The sequence below is a fragment of the Mesoplodon mirus genome, assembly GCF_964341445.2.
Source record: "Mesoplodon mirus genome assembly, chromosome: 9".
Taxonomy (NCBI): Eukaryota; Metazoa; Chordata; class Mammalia; order Artiodactyla; family Ziphiidae; genus Mesoplodon; species Mesoplodon mirus.
Window position 1 is genome coordinate 21415241 of NC_138985.1, and position 20391 is coordinate 21435631.

Below are 20391 nucleotides of genomic sequence, written 5' to 3' on the forward strand. Positions count from 1 at the left end.
ACTAGAGTCAAAACTCAGCTCCCTTCATGCAACTCATTCTCTACTCAGAAGCCAGAGCCTCCTCTCTTCAAAATGCATGCCTGATTCTGCCCTGACCATGCTTAGAACCTTATAACGGCGCTCCTTTGCTCTGTGATGAAGATAAAACGGAAAAGCTCCTACCCGCTCTCACCCTCCCCACCTCTATGGCCATCCTTCCGGACCTGTTTCCTTGCTGTGCCATCCCAGGCAATTCCTCAACATCTCTGAGCCATAGTTCCTTCATCAGTAAAATGGGGAGAAGGATCCCTATCAGCAAAGGAGATAATGTGTGCAAAAGCTCAGGCCGTGTATGGAAGGCAGGAGGCAAAGAGGAAATCGGAAAATGGGACCATGGTACCATTTCCTTCAGCCTCCTTCTCTGGCTCTGTGTGTTTCCGCATCGCAGCACAGATTGAGAGATAAGCAACCATTCCTTTGGTGGCCCAGGACCCAGCTCCTGTGGACCAGCTCTGCCCACACATTCCCACCCCACTAGGCAAATTCCCAGGGCCTCAGGGTTTCCAAAGTGGAGAGGAGGCCCAGGCTGGAAAAAGGGCGGAGGAGTGAGTGCCAGGCTGGGGGCTGGTTATATCAGCCCGCTGCTACCAGCCTTGCTCCCCTGGGCCTCCTTCCTCCAGGTTGTCCTGTGGGCCCCTTAAGCACAGTTCTGGCCTTGAGGCTAAACAATCATGTTGGTATCGCAGAGTCATTTATTACTTCCTGCCATGTCAAATAGCCCTGGAATTTTGATTAACTGCCAGGCAGCCGAGGCTTTGTTTCAAGGATGGCAGAGTCTGAGCGCTTATCCAGGACAGGCTCTCTGGTCCTGGGTGGGCAAGCTTCCTCTGGCATCCTGCAGCCTCCTAATTACTCCTTGTTTCTGCTTGTAGCTTCTTTCTTAGGTTGGACACAATCCATCTCTCTAGCTTAAAATAGCAATGGCTGGCCAGTGCCCTTGTGAGGCCTGACCTGCCAAAGGACAGCTGGTAGGAACCATGTGGGAGATGGAAATCACAGCTACAGTGCTGTGTAAATGCTGACCTGAATGCTTGGGCACCAGCCGCAGAATGTCACCAGGACCCCTCCCAGCCCAGTGCATTACGTGCCAGCTCTTCTGCTTGCCTTAAAAAAAAAACCTCCCGCACTTTCTACTGGCCAGACACTACGCTAAGCACTTTGTGCAAAATAACTCAATCTTTACCCCAAATCTGAAGTCGAAACCATGATGACTCTCACCTTACAGACGATGAAAGAACGACTGAAAGATTAAAGCATCTACCCAAGGTCATTTAACGAGTCAAGGTCAGGGTCCGCCTCCAGAGCCCATACTTCGAATTTAGCCACCACGCTACGTGGTCTTCAGAGGCCTTTAGTATCTACACTTTCTGACCATGTGAACCGAACCAGGTAATACATTTAAAGCCCTCGAAACAGTCCCAGTGGGGCCTGGCATAGAGTAAGCACTCAGTGAATGCCCATCCCTTCACGTAGAGGCACCCTGGTGGGATAATGAGAAGAGCCGGCTCTTAGATGGGCCGCCAGCTCTGCCACGAGATACGGGGTCTCAGCAAGCTGTGTGCAAATGATTTTGCTTCAATTTCTTCACTTGGGACCTAGGACTAATGATGACACTCATGTCCTAGGGTCGTTGTGAGTATTAAAGGAGTTAATATTTGTCAAGCACTTAGGACAGAGCCTAGAACTTACCAGATGTTGCCTTTGCTAAAATACACATAGGTGCACGTGCATCTGTATGCACTAAGGTGGGCACGGACCTCGTGGCCTTGAAGACCTGGATTTCAATTCCTGGTTCTGTTTTACTGTCTGGGTCACCGTGAATAAACTACCTCTCCTGTCTAAGCCTTAGTTTCCTTACCTGTGAAACAGAACCAAAACTCCTGGCTCCAGAGCTACTTGAGAATGACAGGTGATGAGGTGTACAGAAAAGCACAGAATTAGATACACGTTAGGTGTTAAATGTCATTTGTCTCTTTTCCCAGGCAGGTCTCTATTTTGTCACAAATATATAAGCCAGTTTCTGCCCTCAGATCTTTCTAGTGTCTCGCCTGCAACGCTCTATGGTTTCCCATTCCCCCTGCCAGCCCTCCGTTCTATCACCTTGGGAACGCGTTCAGCTCTTTCGGTAACACTCTGAAGGCCTTGGAAATTCTTGGAGATGTCTACAGCAGTTCTGATTTCTAACGGGCCAAAGGGGACCGCAGCTCAGTTGGCAATTTCCCAGGCCTTTCCATAGAGAGGAAGACAGCGTGTATGTGTGTGTGAGTGCGTGTGTGCACGCACGCGTGTGTGCGTGTGTGTCTCTTCCAGACCGGTGTGGGCCCTGCTCTGCTATGCCCACTCTGGACATTCGAATTCCAACTGCAGTTGTCAGTGGGATGGACCGATGTGGGTCCATCTAGTGCCAGTCTCTCCCTTGGTATTGTCTGTAGGAATGATTTTACTTAAACATTAATAATAAAAACATCTAAAGGGATTAAGTAAAAAGAGCTGCTATTTCTTCGCTACCTGCTCCGAATGCCATTGTGCTATGCACTTCTTATTCAGGGACCACTTCTTCTTACCCTCTAATCACGTTTCGCAAATAGGTTCCTATATCTACCAACCTCATTTAACCCATTTACCCATTGAGCCTTCAGGCTGAGACAGTTTAAGGGAGAAAGGCTCCCAAACCTGGATGAGCATCAGAATCTTCTGGAATACTTCTAAAAAAACAATCAGGGGGCTTCCCTGGTGGCGCAGTGGTTGAGAGTCCGCCTGCCGATGCAGGGGACACGGGATCGTGCCCCGGTCCGGGAAGATCCCACATGCCGCAGAGCGGCTGGGCCCGTGAGCCATGGCCGCTGAGCCTGCGCGTCTGGAGCCTGTGCTCCACGGCGGGAGAGGCCACAACAGTGAGAGGCCCGCGTACCACAAAAAAAACCAAACAAACAAATAAACAAACAAAAAAACAATCAGGGTGTGTTACCATTCCAGATCTAGAGCCAGGCAGGGGTCTAGGCAGCTAGGATGTAGATTGGAGACCAACGTTCAAAGGCCAGCCCGGCACCTCAGCGTGGCCTTGGGCAGGTCACGGCCCTCTCTGCCTCTGGGTCTCCTCACCTGGGCAGTGGAGATCATTGTACCTGCCTTGCCATCTCCCTGCAGCATTGTGAGGATGAAAGGAGATGGGGAGGTCCAAGCATGGGTCACGAATATAGGGTGTTTCCAGCTCCCCTAGCCATTTGTGTGACCCCCAGCCTGGCACTCAGTCTGCTGCATTTTATGGTGGTTCGTGGCACTGGCGGAGAAGCGATGAGCAGAATTTTCCTACAATCTATTCCAACTCAGTTCAATGACTCCAGGTAGCTCTCTAACCATGAAGACCTGTAGAAGCATCCTGTTTGGGTACAGTAACACATTTGGGGAAAACAGGCACCCCTGCCTGAAAACCGAGTTTCACCTTTGTTCAGGTCTTGATTTGGCATAGAGGTTTCAGTCTCAGAAATTAGCCCCTAAAAGATAGGGATTTCAAGTCCAGCACGAATATTTGCTTGACTGGGTTTTCTAGTGCAACACCTCTCTTCGTCCCTTCCTTCCAGGCTTTATTTCTTGCCTATGGCTCTTTCACCTTCTTTTTGAACAATTGGTCCTTTTACATCCCAGGCTTTCATGCAAAGCTCCTGCAAATCCTGTTTGGAGCTAAATGGGATTTAAGGAATGTGTAACAGTCGTGTCCCCCGAACTCTGCTGCTTGGAGTGAAACAGGATCTTAATGAAAAAGAGACACAGAACAGGACTCTCTGGGTTTACCCCAGTGCGCTCTGTGGCTGCTCCAACTCCCCCATCAAGTTGACCCCCCGAAGTCTGGGATTCTTCAGTGATTATGGTACAGATCCTGAGCACGGGGGCCTTGCTGCTACACGTGGCACCTGTCACTTTCCTCCTCACCTGCTTGCGCTCACTGGGCTGACACCCCACACATCAGCCAGGCATTCCCGGACTTAAATCCTAATGGTAGGAGGGGGCTAGCTAGCTTCAGTTCGGACTCCAGATACAAAGCAATGAACACATAGTTGATACGTTAATGAACAAAAGGAGAGGAAGGAACAGGGAAGGAAAAGAAAAGTGGAAGAAGAGAGTAAAAGGAAACAAATAGGTGGTTTTGGAAAGCAGATCTTAATCCCAATTCTAAACTCTCTCTCATTCAACCATGGTGGAGTGGGGAGGGTGGAGGAAGAGGTTAGGGGAGATCCCACAACTTCAGCGCAAGCACCAATAGCCAAGTGTAGAAAAACAAGCAGATCAGAGGGCTGACGCTCCCTAAGGCTGAGTAAGGCCTTTGCTCGCTCCTGCCTCTCGGGACATTAGAGAATGCCCGGGAATGCAGATTAAGATCTGACCCCTTGTCAATTGATCACTCCGGTAAGAGAGCCCTGGTGCTTGGGATTTCACCGAAACATCAAACTACAATGATCTTTTTTAAGCTTAATTTCAGGTAAGCTGCTTCAGAGATGGATAACGTCCCGGAATAAGGACTCCAGTCAAGCCATCAATTTGAGATGCTCGAGCCTCTTTAACACTGCCTTGTAGCTCAGCACCCCTAAATTAGCACAGCACCCCACATCCAAAGCCTGGAAAGGGCCAGAGGAAGAATATGAACCAATGGGTCCCTCTTTCTCAGTCTTGATGGTGAGTTACCGAGTATAGAGAGGACCGGGGAACAAGCCCACAGGTTCCTTAGCTCCTTTGACCTGCTACTTCACTGTGCAAGATCTAAGGCTTCTGGAGATGCAGCTGGGTCAAGTATCAGGAAGCTCTCCAGCACGGCCCACTCTGCGCTTGTGGTACTGTCAATATAGGAGCACAAAGTGAATGTGAACCTGAAGAGAGAATATGAGCCTGCCAAGGGACGGCTTAACTGTCTGGATTCGGCCTGGCTGCAGTCTGGGGGACGCGTCGGCTGCAGGCCCCACCTCGCCTCTGCCGCATCTGCCCTTTCCTTGCTCTGGCTTTGTATTAGCCCACCTTGCTGTGGGCCCTTGCAATGCCTCATCCCTCTTCCCTCAGGAACAGGGGAAGCTCCACCTGAGAACGGATACAGTGATCCAGTCTTAGGTGGCATTTGATAGCTGTTTGATGAATGAACAAATAGTGAATGAAAAAATGAATGAATGAGCAGAAAACTGAGTCTAAGTGGATCTGGAGAGGCACATGGAAATATCCAGCATGGCGCCCCTCCCCGCAGGCAGGTGCAGCTCTGGCCAGCGACACCTAAAGAGCGAGCGTGGACCACATTTCGGCCCCACTCATCTGCTCGGCTAGACACCCTTCTCATCTCTCCATGAATCTCTTTCTTCTCTTCACCAGATGGCACAAACATCTACCTTGCCATGCAAGGCAGGAATCGGGGATTCATTCTGACCATCTCCTCCCGGCGTCTTCCATTTCCAAACAAATGGTGACCACCATGCTGGTTCCCCTGTGGAAATCCATCACCGTGGGTCACTGTCCCTACTCTACTGCCACAGGTCATTACCATCTCTCCCCAGACTGACCACCACAATCACTTCGAAACCCAGCTCCCTGCTGCCATATGTAGCCAGCCCCACTCTGTCTCCCACTCTCTCTCACCGTGGCCAGAGGGGTCCTGAAGAGCACTGATGGGATCACATCATCCTACAGCTTAAAATCCCCCTGTGGCCGGCCTTTCACCTTAGGCAAGTTCAAATGCATTCGTCTGACACAGAAGGCTGCTTACGACCCTTCCCCGACTAGGTCCTGCCACTGTAGCCTCACCTCCCACAACATCCGCTCAAGTTCCCTGAGAACACTGACCCTTCCGCAATTCTTCCAGGGCACCAGGCTCCCTCTCACCCCCAGGGCTTCGCCCGGGCTAGTCTCTCTGCGTAACACATCCTCTTCCCTTTGCACCATCCAACTGCTTCTCCACCCAGCCTTATGGGAATCTCTCTTCTTTTCGGAAAACTGTCTTGGTCCTTCCTTCCCCCGCGAGCTGAGTTAGCTGTCCTTTGTTCATACGCATTCTCTCCACCCCTTAACACGTCTGTGCGCCTCTCCTGATCGCATTTCTGACACTTGCTCTCACTGTTCATTTCCTTGTCTGTTGCCCTCACCACCCCTGCAGCCCCATTGCCCAGCACAGTCCAGGCTCTGCTTATTGCAGGGTCTGCAAGTGCTAATTGAAATGAAGTTGCAATGAAACGAAACCTTCCCAGGTTGGTACTGCCTGACTTCAATCCACTTAATCCGTGATCATGTGTGAACACTGACCATGGCAACATGCTAGGCTTGCTTTATTGCTTATATCTGAATGTCATTTGCCTTGTTCTGCTTTCTCCAGGGTTTATAAGCTTTTAAGACAGAGCGAACCCTATCTTCCAGTTCCAAATGATTTCTCAACCAAATTCCATTTGAGTTTTTTGTCAGACACTAGACAAAACCAAAGGAAATGAAGCCCATTCATGGGGTTGCATTTCGTAGGCAAATAAAGCTATTTCACAGGCAAATAAACCTTGTCCAGCTCTCTTCTCCCAAGGGCATGACCTCAATGCATTTTTCAAATCAGCTACTTTCAAAATCTCTCTCCTGCCACCATTTGCTTCATTCGAATCTAACTGAATGTGGAAGGGACCAGGACTGAGTGAAATATATGCGTTCATCTCATATAGGTAGGAACCTTGGGTAAAGATCCTGGGACCCCTATATTCACACCCCCTTATTCCCTGTACTTATTCACCTGACTCACATTTGGTTTTTGTTTAATTGCGCATCAGGTGCTCTCCTGCAGGTATAAATCAGAGTTCGCTGTAACGGCAGTGGTGGCCAGTGTTTGCATGATGTCTGCAGGCTACAGAACACTTCCACGTGGAGCATCTCATTTAACTCTCATGTGCCTAAGAGGCCGGCACTACTGTTGCCCTGACTCTTTCCTAGGTGAGGGTATCAGATGTCTCAATTTTAAACCTTCTCCTTTGCCCTCTTCCTCCAGTCACTGCCTCATCAAGCAGCTCTGCACAGGGACTGCTGGGCTTCACTCAGGTACAACTGGGCAGCATTTGGCCTTGGGCCTGCACTCCTGCTTCCTGCCCTAGCTGTCTCTGACACCCCAGATGGGGAACTGGCGGCATCTACTGGAAGCTCATATATTGTGAAACAGGAATGGAGAGGCATCGGTCCTCATGTGGGCTCCCCAGTCAGTGGCAGGTAGGCCAACAGATAAGCGCTCATCTCAGTCACCTGAGACCCATTTCCCAGGGCTCCTCCCAGGGCCCACGGGCCCAGCGCCTACAGTGGTGACCAGCTCAACAGCGCATCCTTGTGTTGTCTCCTCTCTCTTTCCCGTTTCACTTTCCATCCATCACTTCTACTCCCTGGGGTTTCTTCCCAAACAAACTACCTGTACACAAGCCTTTACACCTCCAGCTCTGCTTCTAAGGAACCCGGACTAAAATCACGAAATTAGATGACTCGCCAAGTATCCCAGAGCTCATGTGGAAGGCTGTAATTTACAGTCAGCCCTTTGGATTCCCAAACCCCATGTGACCTCCTCCTTCTCTTCCTCACACTGAGAGAACTAATGTAGAAACAGAGTCTTGGATATAGAAACAACCAACTACAAAAGAGAGGTGTCAAGTCAAAAGTAGAAGCAAATGACTTTGCAGCAGAGAAATGTGACTGAGTGGGGTGGGTGTGTGGGGTGAAGAAGAAGCGCTTCACAGGATGGGTACCCAGGAGGCCTCTCCTAGTCACCCTCTCCATACTCAGTGCCATCTGGTGTTTTCTCTGCCAGCAGATTCATTTCTTCTTAGCACTTATCACAGTGTGTAAGTAAATATTTATTTCTTTTTGTTTATGGGCTCTCTCTCCCAAGAGGGCAGGCACCATGTCTGTTGTGTTCACCACAATATCCCCAGTGCCTAGCACAGGGCCCAGGACATAACTGGCAATCAATAAACGGGCAAACTAACAAAAAATGAGACAGAGAAAATCAGACAGAGAAAGACAAAGATCATATGATATCACTTATATGTGGCACCTAAAAAAATGATACAAATGAACTTATTTACAAAATGGAAATAGACTCACAGACGGCTCAAGAGGAAGGGGGTATGGGGATATAGGTATACTTATAGCTGATTCACTTTGTTGTACAACAGAAACTAACACACCATTGTAAAGCAATTATACTCCAATAAAGATTAAAAAGAAAAAAAAAAGAAAACAAACTCGCGGTCACCAAAGGGGAGAAGAAGGTGGGGGGAGGGATAAATTAGGAGTCTGGGGTTAACAGATACACAGCTACCATATATAAAATAAATAAAGAACAAGGACTTACTGTCCAGCACAGGAAACTACATTCAATATATATACATAACTGAATCACTTTGCTGTACACCTGAATCACTGTAAATCAACTATACTTCAATAAAAAAGTCAATCACAATTGGTGAACAAATCATGGTTCCTGAATAAATGAACGCATGGTATTACGGGCAAGGTGAACAGCATAGAGAAAGGCATGGAAGAGTAGGTGAATACAGCCTGTTCAAAGAATGTCTGCCGTTGTCTATACAGGGTGTATTTGTTTGAAGAGTGGGGAGGTCAGGAGTGGTCACGGAAAATATTTCTTACAGTAACATTGAGATCATATACGTATCCTGGCCACATTCTATGTGTTGGAAGATGATATTGCCTCTGCCTAAGTGATTATATAACTTGGGTTTTCAAATGTCTGCTATCACCTGCAGTAAATGGCTTTCTTCCCCATTGGGCAGTTGGCATAGGTGTTGGCAGGGCCTGATCTGGTGTGCAGGTATGGGCACTGTGTGCCAAGTGGGCCTTGGATTATCGGCTGCTGTTGTCACCTGTTGTATTTTGTGCAGTTGGGTATTGGCAGAGGCTTTCCTAAGACTCACCCACTGGCCTACCTCAGAGTATCTGTTTTGGAGTCTTACTGTCCTTCATCCTCTGCCTTGCCTTTCTCACCTGAACCCTTACAGCCTTTAACACCAGCCTTCGGATCCTTAAAAATTATGCAAGGAGGTATAGGATACCTTCTTATTCATTTATTCACACACGTATTAACGGCGTGCTGGTGGACAGACACCATGCCAGGTACACGTCTCTCCTGGCTGACTTGTGATTCTATGCACTCTGCACTGTCCAAATACCCTGTTCATTCTCTGATGGTTGAGATTCAGCATTGCATTCTCTCAGCCTTGGTTTGGTGCAGTGGGCTCACCGTGCCTCAGTTCCTTTCTGGTGGACTGTCTGTACTTAAGGACCTTGCTACAAAAATATCAGACGATGGAAGAACGATTTCCCTGCTGTCCTGACCTCAGCACAACTTAAGCAAAAATTAAAACGTTCCAGCTATTCAGCAACCTTCAGCCAGTTTCCCTCCTCATTGGTGAAAGCCTGGTTAGAGGCGGGTGCCCACGTGTTCCTTCCTGGCTCCTTGAGAGCTAAGTTTATTCCCTCCCCATACTGACATTTCAGGAACCATGAAACTCACCTTTAGCACTGTTTATTTTTAGTGTCTCTGCATTTATATTTAGAAGAGAGGCTCTGACAGGCCTCTGAGATCAGCAGTCCTGAAATTTTTACTGGAGCACTCAGAGACCACGAGAAAGAAAAATAAGTCATGCGTGTAACTCCCCATTTATTTCCTGGAACTGGTGACACCACACAGGCACATGTGCCGAGAGAGACAGGAGCAGCGGTCTGGACTCACCTTCAGTTGCTCAGACCTGGCCATTCACCCAGCCTCCCAGGTGGCACACTTCTGTTGCTTTACTGGGGGGTCCTAGGACAAATGAAGTCGAAATCGTGAGGACCAAGAGAGGTAAAACCACTAAGAACTGCAGTAAAACCACTCCCAACCTGCAACGTGCCACATTTTCTTCTTTTCTTTCAGACACTACAAAATATGTTCCTGTGTACTTTACAAATTTTTTAAGTATTATATGCGTGCAGTAGAAAATTCAAAAGGAAGAATTTGTGAATTCCCTGGCAGACCAGTTGTTAGGACTCCTCGTTTTCACTGCTGAGGACGCGGGTTCAATCCCTGGCTGGGGAACTAAGATCCTACAAGCCACACAGTGTGGGCAAAAAAAAAAAGAAAACAAAGCTGGAGAAAAAAAAGAAAAAGAAAAGAAAGGAAGAATTTGTAACATATATCATAGAGAAGGGGTTAATAGTTCTAATGTTAAAAAAAAAAACCCTCTTAGACATTGAGGGGCAAAGAACCAAAAACTTGATAGAAGAATGAGCAAAAGACATGAACAAACAATTCACAAAACGTATGCGTATATTCCTTTAAACATATTAAAAGATGTCCAAACTGTCATTATTAGAGACATGTAACTTAAAATGTTATGGTATATTTCACAAATGGCATCCCGTTTCTCACCTACCCAACTGATGAAAATTTAAAAAGCATGACAACAAAATCTGTTGGGAAACACGTTCTTATACATTGGTGGCAGCAAATTGGTACAACCTGAATGGAAGGAGATTTGGCAAGATTGAACAAAACTACATATAGACTTGCATTTGATCCAGAAATCCTACTTCTAGGAATTTATCCTGAAGATAGTCCCAAGATCAGAAAAACACATCTGCACAAGTTTATTCATCTCAGCATTACTGTTAATTACAAAACACTGAAGACAGCCTAAATGCCCAAATGTGGGAGATCAGTGGAATGCACAAGATACATCCACACAGTGGAGTCCTATGCAGCTGGATAAATAAATGAGGGAGAGCTCAGTGAACTGATATGGAGAGAGTTCCCGGATGTATTGTTAAGTGGAAAAAGGAAAGTGCAGAAGAGTGTCTGTACTAATATGCTACCTTTGATGTCAGAAAGAAGGAGAAATGAGAAAATATAAATGTATTTGCTCACGTAGGCAAAAATAAATACAGGGAGAATAAACCTGAAATCAGGATCAGTTACCTAGAGAGCGTAGACACGAACAAAGTAAATAAAATGCAGGAACTGAAACACAGTGTAAGGGGAGTTATATATCTCTGAGTATACCTTTCTGTAAAGTTCTGACTTTCAGAATCATAATAATGTTCCACATGCCAAAAAAATTGTTAAATAAAATCAAAATGAAAGTATCATCAAAATATGGTGTGGGGAACCCCAAATAAAATATGAATAATAGCAACAAGTGAACCTAACTCTATTACAAATGAATAACATTATTTCCCATACTGTAGTTATTTAAGAAAGATATAAGAATTCTTTGATATGTTTTGCAACTTTTTTCTAAGTTTGACATTTTTTGAAAATGAAAAGTTAAAAAGGAAAAACTGAAGGGGGTGGGGAAAAAAGGAACTAACTTAAATAACTCTGGAAAAGAGTATTTTGGCTATTTTTGTAAGGCTAAAGTAAAAAAGAACGGTACACAAACATTACATACTCTACGTAGTAATTTTGTTTTTCCCGGAAGTGTGGATTAGCAATTCTGAAGCTATTTTGAGTATTCTAGGGTTGAGTAAATAAGTCAAATAAATAGCATGAATAATGAAAGCCAAGTTCTCACTGTAGTAGAAAGATTATAACTGTGAATAGAGGGAAGACTAGAATAAACTGTGCTGTGGGAATGGAATTAGACATATCAACAGGAACTCGCGATCAATATGAACTCGATGTACACATATAGACCTCACAGATATACACATTTGCAGATAGACGGACACAGAAATAGACATAGACGTGTGTATATGTGTATCTATATTCTCCACTCTGTCTGCTGCAAGGGACTAGAAGCAATGACACTCTAGCCCCAACGAGCACATTCAGTGACTATTCTCTCATTAAAAAAAAAAAAAACCCTTGGAGAAATGGCTGATTCCAGGCCTGGACACAGCATGTACAAGATGAGCCTAGACCATCTTGTGATGCCAGAAAGTGAGGACATTTTCCAAATATGATAGGGACAGGTCAAAGGACACACTGGCCAACTCCAAGGGGCTCCCAGGAATCAAATCTGGGATAATATTGGCAAGAAAATAAATGACAATAGTAAGAGATTATAATGCACAGAATAAAATAAATATCCATAACTCCATACTGACATAAATAAGTAAATAAGCAACTGATGGGGGAAGGAAAACTCTCACAGCAGAATTCCAATTCATAAGTGTAGAAGGAATGATAAAAGCAGAAGTTACTAATTTGCAAACACTACAGTATTAACTGTTGCAGACAAGAATCACTAACAGATGTTATAAATTACTGGGGTAAATATACTGAGAAAAAAACTGCATATCCTCAAAGTATATCCCCACAAAATAGGGAAAAACAACAACTTTGTAGGGCAGAAAACTCACTTAACCATGTGACCAAAGTCAAGCTCACCAGTAATGAGACATATTGACATCATGTGCCTCCTGATACGATGCACTGAGAAGAACACAGAACTGCTTCTGTGATATTCTTGCCAAAAATGCATTACCTGAACTTCATCAGGAGGAAACATTAGACAAACTCCAACTGAGTGTGTTCTACATGATAACTGGAAAGCATTCATCAAGGTCAAGGAAGACAAAGAAAAACTGAAGAACTATCCTAGATTGGAATAGATCAAGGCAACATGAAAACTTGATCCTGGGACATAAAAAGGACGCTAGTGGGACAACTGGTGAAATCCAAAGAAGGTCTGCAAATAGTTCATAGTATTATATTAAGGTTAATTTCCAGTACAGTGGTTATATAAGATGTAAAGTTTGAAAAGATACAAGAATTTTTTGTTTTCTTGCAACTTTTTTCTAAGCCTGAAAATTTTTCAAAATGAAAAGTTAAAAAGTAAACATAAATAAAATTTTTAAAGGAAGAAAATAGTATACAATGTTCCTATCAACCTATTTTCCAGGAATCAATTTTCTTCCCAACAGATAGCTACTATTAACAACTTCTAGTATATACTTCCAGACATTGTCTATACAAATACATACATGTATATTCATCATCTGTGTTATGCATATATGTATTAGAGATCCTTCCATATAAGCATGTGGCATTCTTTTAATGGCTGTATAATGTTATATAGATTATATGTTACATATATTAATGTAATTATTGATCATTATGATGTTTCTAATATTTTGGTATTACAAACAATATATATTAACTAGTGATGGACATTTATGATGTTTCTGATATTTTGGTTTTTTTTTTTTTTTTTTTTTTTTTTTTCTTTTTGCGGTATGCGGGCCTCTCACTGTTGTGGCCTCTCCCGTTGCGGAGCACAGGCTCCGGATGCGCAGGCCCAGCGGCCATGGCTCACGGGCCCAGCCGCTCCGCGGCATACGGGATCCTCCCAGACCGGGGCACGAACCCGTATCCCCTGCATCGGCAGGCGGACTCTCAACCACTGCGCCACCAGGGAGGCCCTATTTTGGTATTTTAAACAATACTACAATAAATGCTTCATTTTCTATACATACTAGTACTTGTCATATAAATGTGTAGCAAAACAGATTAATTTCCAAAATATACAAGCAGCTCATGCAGTTCAATATCAAAAAACCAAAAATTATATATCTTATATATATATTATTTATGTAACTGCATACACATTTGAAATCTAGCCATATTGCTATATGGGTCAGGGGTTCATTCCTTTTGATTGCAGACTAGTATTCTGCAAGTTTGTTTATCCATTTGTCAGCTGAGGTTCATCTGGATTGTTTCCAGTTTTTGATCATTATGAATAAAACTGCTATAAACATTCATGAACAGGTTTTTGTTTGAACATCAGCTTTTATTTATCTTGGATAATTACCTAGGAGTGGACTTGCTTGGGTCTCATGGTAAGTATATATTTACCTTTGCAAAAAACTGCCAATCAGTTTTCCAAAGTGGCTGTACCATTTTGCTTCCCTAACAGCAGCTTATAAGAGTCCCTGTTGCTCTGCATCCCCACCAACACTTCGTATTCTCAGTTTTCCCCCCATTCTAACAGGTGTACTGTTGTATTTCATTGTGGTTTTAATTTGCAGTTTCCTGATGGCTGATGATATTGTACATTTTAATGTGTTTATTTGCTATACTGTATATAAATCCCCTTTAAAATGTTCAAATCTTTTGCCCAATTTTTTTTTTTTTTTTTGCAGTACATGGGCCTCTCACTGTTGTGGTCTCTCCCGTTGCAGAGCACAGGCTCCGGACGTGCAGGCTCAGCGGCCATGGCTCACGGGCCCAGCCGCTCCACGGCATGTGGGATCTTCCCGGACCGGGGCACGAGCCCGTGTCCCCTGCATCGGCAGGAGGACTCTCAACCACTGCGCCACCAGGGAAGCCCTCTTATCCATTTTTTAAGGAACCTCCATACTGTTCTCCATAGTGGCTGTATCAATTTACATTCCCACCAACAGTGCAAGAGGGTTCCCTTTTCTCCACACCCTCTCCAGCATTTATTGTTTGTAGATTTTTTGATGATGGCCATTCTGACCAGTGTGAGGTGATATCTCATTGTAGTTTTGATTTGCATTTCTCTAATGATTAATGATGTTGAGCATTCTTTCATGTGTTTGTTGGCAGTATGTATATCTTCGTTGGAGAAATGTTTATTTAGGTCTTCTGCCCATTTTTGGATTGGGTTGTTTTTCTGTTATTGAGCTGCATGAGCTGCTTGTAAATTTTGGAGATTAATCCTTTGTCAGTTGCTTCATTTGCAAATATTTTCTCCCATTCTGAGGGTTGTCTTGTGGTCTTGTTTATGGGTTCCTTTGCTGTGCAAAAGCTTTTAAGTTTCATTAGGTCCCATTTGTTTATTTTTGTCTTTATTTCCATTTCTCTAGGAGGTGGGTCAAAAAGGATCTTGCTGTGATTTATGTCATAGAGTGTTCTGCCTATGTTATCCTCTAAGAGTTTGATAGTGTCTGGCCTTACATTTAGGTCTTTAATCCATTTTGAGTTTATTTTTGTGTATAGTGTTAGGGAGTGTTCTAATCTCATACTTTTACATGTAGCTGTCTAGTTTTCCCAGCTTATCCATTGAATTATCTTGTCACATTTGTCAAAATCAATTGACTATTTATGTGAAGGTCTATTTCTGGACCCTCTATTCTTCTCCATTGAACTATGATTTGTCCTTAGGCCAGTGTGACAGTGTCTTTGTTACTGTACCTTTATAAAAAAAACCTTGAAATTAGGTAATGTGAACCTTCTAACTTTGTCTTTTTTCAGAATTGCTTAGCTATTCAAGAACTATTGAGTTTCCATGTACATTTTAGAATCAGTTCATCAAGATACACAGAAAGACTGATGGGGTTTTGATTGGGAATGTAATCTATAAATCAATTTCAGAAAAATTAATGTCTTAGCAATACGGAGTCTTCTAATCCATGAACACAAGATACCTCTCCATTTATTTAGGTCTTTTTCCTCATCAAGGTTTTATAGCTACTAATATATAAGACTTGTATATATTTTGTTAAATTTATTGGTAAACACTTTGTTTTTGATGCTATTACAAACGACCTGTGATTTTTAATTCAATTTTCAATTAGTCACTGCTCATAGATATACAATTGATTTTTGTATGTTACTCTTGCATCCTGAGAAATTATTACAGGATAAGTAGGGGTTGGTTACATGGGGAGGGGTGAGTCTGAAAAAGAGAGAACATCTCATGGGAAGGTACTGAGGCATGAACAAGATGCAGTGGGCAGGATGGTAACCCTAAACATTCCATCCTGATCCAAATGTCAACAGTAAAGCCGGAGGTTAAAGGAGGTGGCAGGTTGTGAGGTTACGGGGGGTGGGTGGGTGTAATTTATGGAGGGCATTTAAGCCAAGCTAAGGAGTTAAGAGGTTTGGAGTTCATTCTGTAGAGAGTGGGAACATCACTGAAAAGGTTTTAAACCATCAAGTTCCATATCAGATTGTTTTAAGAGAGAATACATGAATGGTCATGAAAGAATGGATTTGCCTGGGGGAAGGGAGGAGAGTGATGAGAAAAATACTTGAGTCAGGGAGATTGGCTAAGAGCTGTTAAAAAAATTCAGGACATAAGAGGATAAGGCAGAAACTAAGGAGAATGAGGGCTGGGGAGTAGGGAGAGGTTCTGGACACCCTGGCGGTTGAGTCAGCCGGTTTTGGTGTCTCTGCACTCAGGTGCCAACCTCTCCTCATTGCCAAGAAGACCCCCATCCATGAATGCACAATAATGTCAAGTCTCTCTAAACTCAGAAATGTTCACAAATCTTGTGTGTTGTGCTGTCTGTAATTTACTTTTAAATATTTCAGCATGGGCACTGTGTAAAGTATAGGTGGGTACATCCGTTTTAATTCAAATCCGAGAGATGGTTTGTTATTATTTGATGGGTAGATATCATCTAATCAAAAATAAACTCTGCGAGGGGGTTAGCATTGGAGGTCAGTTCTCCAAAGGACATGGTTACCTTATCACTCCCCACGTGAATATGTACTGGGGCGGGAGTGACTAATGTAACACAAAGGGAATTTGAAACACTGTTTCACTGGTGAAACTTTAGTACATATGGATTAAGGAGGAATCATCACCGTTGCATAAATTAGGCATTTACAAGGGATTCAGAAGCCCTGTGTCAGGAATTGGGGTCAAAGACCAAATATTAGAACAAGAGATGCTCTTAGTGCTCTGATCGCTCAGTAAATGACAAGGGTCAGGGATTCTTTGCCAGGAACCAGGGGCGGAGACCAACATATATGTTCTCTGATCTCACTTTCCCTTTGGGTTTGCACTCCATCACTCAGAGGATTCTGTCTGCTGATCCAACTACAAGTCTAGTGAATTCTCCTGCCACTAAAAAGCTGTTACTTCTGGTTTGAGTGAATCTTTCATGCAAAGCTCTTGTCAAGTGCCTAAAGATGAGAGAGCTGGAAGCGAGTTGACTAGAAAAGGTGTCACTGTGGTTGCCTTGCCTGCCAAGACAGGCTTGTCTGGGAGACCGGATTCCCCCTGCTTTGATGGCAGCCCAGCTCCAGACAGTGAGGCTGGGGAAAGGGGCCCTAGAACTCTCACTCACCTCCAATCATTCCCTGTCTACAACCTAAGCCCAGGTAACTCAGATCTCAGTTAGCAAAGCATCCCTTCCTTTCAGAAACCTCCCAACTCCCAGTATTTTCCCCACAAAACTCTGCTCACCTAGTCGGTCCCCTGGCCAGTCTTTCCCGGGGCAGAGCCTTCTGGTCCTCTCAGTCCCAGGCAACCCATTTCCAACTCGCACCAGCTTTCCTTCTGTGGGCATCTGGCACCCTCTGAACTGTCACAGATATCAGTGTAGCCCACTGTCATTCTCAGGTTATTCCAGGTGCTAATCTGTCTTCCCCAACTAAAGGACAGACTCTTAGAGGATCAGGATCTCCCGTCCCTTGCTTCCTTCCATACTTTATATACTATGGTTTGGCACTTACCCTTGCCTTTGGGACACACAGTCCTGGTGAACAAGGCAGACAGCTCCTGCCCTAACACAACGTCCAGTTTGGTGGTGGAGACAGACAAGAAAATGGGCAATTACAGTAGACCACAATAAGGGACAAAATAAACCCACTCGTTTATTCATTCACTCATCCCACAAATGCACACTGAGCTCCTACTATGTTAGCCACTGGGGGATATAACTGCCCAAGATAGAGCCTGTCCTCATCCGCTCACAGTCCAGGAAGGGGAAGCCATGAGTGGAGGGTCAGCTAGCCCGCAGTCAGAAGGTGAGATGGAAGCTAAGTCCTAAAGCATGGGGAGCTGCAAGGTAAGGTTGATACCCACTAATTACTTGGAAATGAGCAGTGCTCAAAGCTGCTGGGAACCTTCAGCTTCCCCTTTCCTCCACATATCTCGAATCCAGACTTTCTTACTGGAGAAAAACCAAGAAACAAAGCACAACGTCTGCACATATGTCGCGTTGCACAGTGAGGGGCACCCGCGTCTCCAGGCTAGAGTTCTCCACGGAAGTGCCTTCTGATGGTGGAAATTCCCAGAGAACCCATTAGCTTGGGGCGGGGGATATCTGTGTTTTCCCTTGAACAGTGGATGTTAATTTTTCCCTGGAACCTGCTAAGAAGTCCCAAACTACATTTATACTCAACCCACAGGAATCCCTTTCTCTGTGAAGTAAGAATGTATTTCATGAAACAGCTTTCTCAATGGGGAGGAAAAGAGCAAAATGTAACAAGACCACCCTCAACCCATTACTCATCCCCATTTCCCCGGCTACATGGCTCCAGGCTCCTCTCCTGGTGCCAAGGTGGAGAAGGCGGGATGTGGACAAAGCCTGCACTCAGGCCACAGCTCTGGAGCGCTGCTGGGACTTCTACCGGGCTCCCTGTCTGTGTCACACAGTGTAGGGTGTCCCCACCCCCCCATCCCCACGCCCGAAAGAATTCCGCTGTGTGAGGATGAATCGGCAGAATCTGCCAAAGTCTGAGGTGGGAGGGACCACCCACCCACACGTGGCCTCCGTGTCCTGGCTGGGGAGCTGCGGACTCTGGACTCCCCGCTCTGCACTTGGCAGTCTCTCAAGATCTCTGCCCAAGAATGCCTTCCTGCAGGGCGTGAAGTCCCAGCGTGATGTGTTCCTGGTCACCCTTCAGCTCTGTCCCCACCGCTGGCACCGCTCAGGAGGAAGGGCAGGGCGGCTCTAACTCTCCAGACTGAGTCCTGCGTCACCTACACAACGACACAGCCCCACTCGCAAAATTACTGGCATGAGAACATACAACTGCTCAACACTGAATGAACAAAAGATACGAATTTACATTTTCTACAGAATAAAATGATTTTTTAGAGGTGGTGAGACCTATTGGGAGAGGGGAAGCCGGCCTGAGAATAGAGTAGACGGGCTCAGTTTTACAAATCACTTCTTCCTCTGTGGTTGATCTTACACAGGTTAATGCCAAGTCTTTGTTCTTCCTTCAGGTTCAGAACTTTCCCTTCTGATCTTGCTTTACGTAAAACACATTGGAAAGGTCGAAGAAAAAGCCACCGATAATCCCAGCGTCTCGCTGGAGACAGTAATTTTTATCTCCTCTCATCGAGATAAGCTACCAGGTAGATATTTTGATTCCATCTCCTTTCTTATTTTTTTTTTTAAGTCCCCTCCTGGTGGTAGTACTAACAAGCCAGGAAATTTCTCTTTTCTTAAGATACTTTTTAGAGCATTAAAAAAAGAAAGTTTCTCCTTATGAGCCTCACAGCCTCCCCCTGTGGTGTGCAAAGCAGGTCTTACCCCCATTTTTCAGATGGGGAAACTAAGGCTCAGAGATGTTACATAACTTAGCCAAAGTTACCCAAGTCGAAAGACAGAGTCAGGGCTGAAACGTTTTCTTTTCTTTTTTTTTACTCCATGCTCAAGATTTGTTTTGTTAAAATGAGCAGCAAAAAGGAAAAACTAAGGATCTGAATAATTCACCGTGGGATAATCAGCACACTAAATAGGTTAACAGTTCGTTAAATTTTGGGTTTTTGATGTTTCCTTCTATTAAGATTATAATGGGCATGGAACCAAACATATGCCCACTGATGGTCACACACACGGGGTTACTTAGTACTAAAATGAACAGCTGTTACCACGGAAACTTCTGAAAAGATTACAGACCCTCGGTAGAGTAAAAGGGGCCCACAGTAGCATATGTTTTGATTTTCTAATGACTAGTCAGCTTAACTCGGCGTGTTTGTCCAGGTTTTGCCCTCAGACATTTCAAAACATTCTGCAGTTAGCTCAAGAGACAATGAATGATAGCTGTTAAGAACCCTCAGGGCTGGGAACCCTCGGGAAAATCCTCTCTAATTAAGATGAAAGATGCAGGCATGTAGGCCCTGCATCTTGGAGAAGACAAGGCAGGGCAGAGGGATGGAAAGCAGGAGCGTTTGGAAAACGTGGGGAGGGCCAGCTTTGCTGTGGAATGAATTCAATCTCCATACTCCCTGGCTGAGTAGAATACGGGAGCTCGCTTCCATGGCTCTCCCCACCCCTGGAGCCTGGTCCCCTCTCTGGCTGTCTGGAAGACATTCTACTCATCCTCCCTGGCCCCAGGTTCCCTGTCAAGGGAGGTATCAGTAATATTTTTTCCAACCAGTGACTTTCTGCACCAAAGCCATTGTTTCGCATCCACTCCCTTATAGGCTGGTCTGTGTGCCAGACAAGACCCTGTAGCTTCTCCCTTGATGCTTTCTGGAAATGTATTTGTAAAATAACATTCTACCCACCATTTATTCCATTGTCTGAACAAAGAGATTACATTAAATGGGAAAGCCAGATGTAAAATCCTATCCTTTGTATATCAATGGTATGATATACCATTGATGGTATCAATGATATGAGTTCCATTGGAGGAGGCTCAGCACAGGGTGC

The 20391-nt window shown here is 44.8% G+C and overlaps 1 long non-coding RNA gene across 1 annotated transcript in view; it reads right to left on the reverse strand.

Moving 5' to 3' along the window:
- LOC309810126 overlaps positions 1–20391 on the reverse strand; it is a 250433-nt gene that overhangs the window by 119258 nt on the left and 110784 nt on the right. The window contains exon 3 of the long non-coding RNA XR_014294947.1: positions 9776–9847. This is a non-coding gene — a long non-coding RNA (uncharacterized lncRNA). The remainder of the gene's footprint in view (positions 1–9775; positions 9848–20391) is intronic.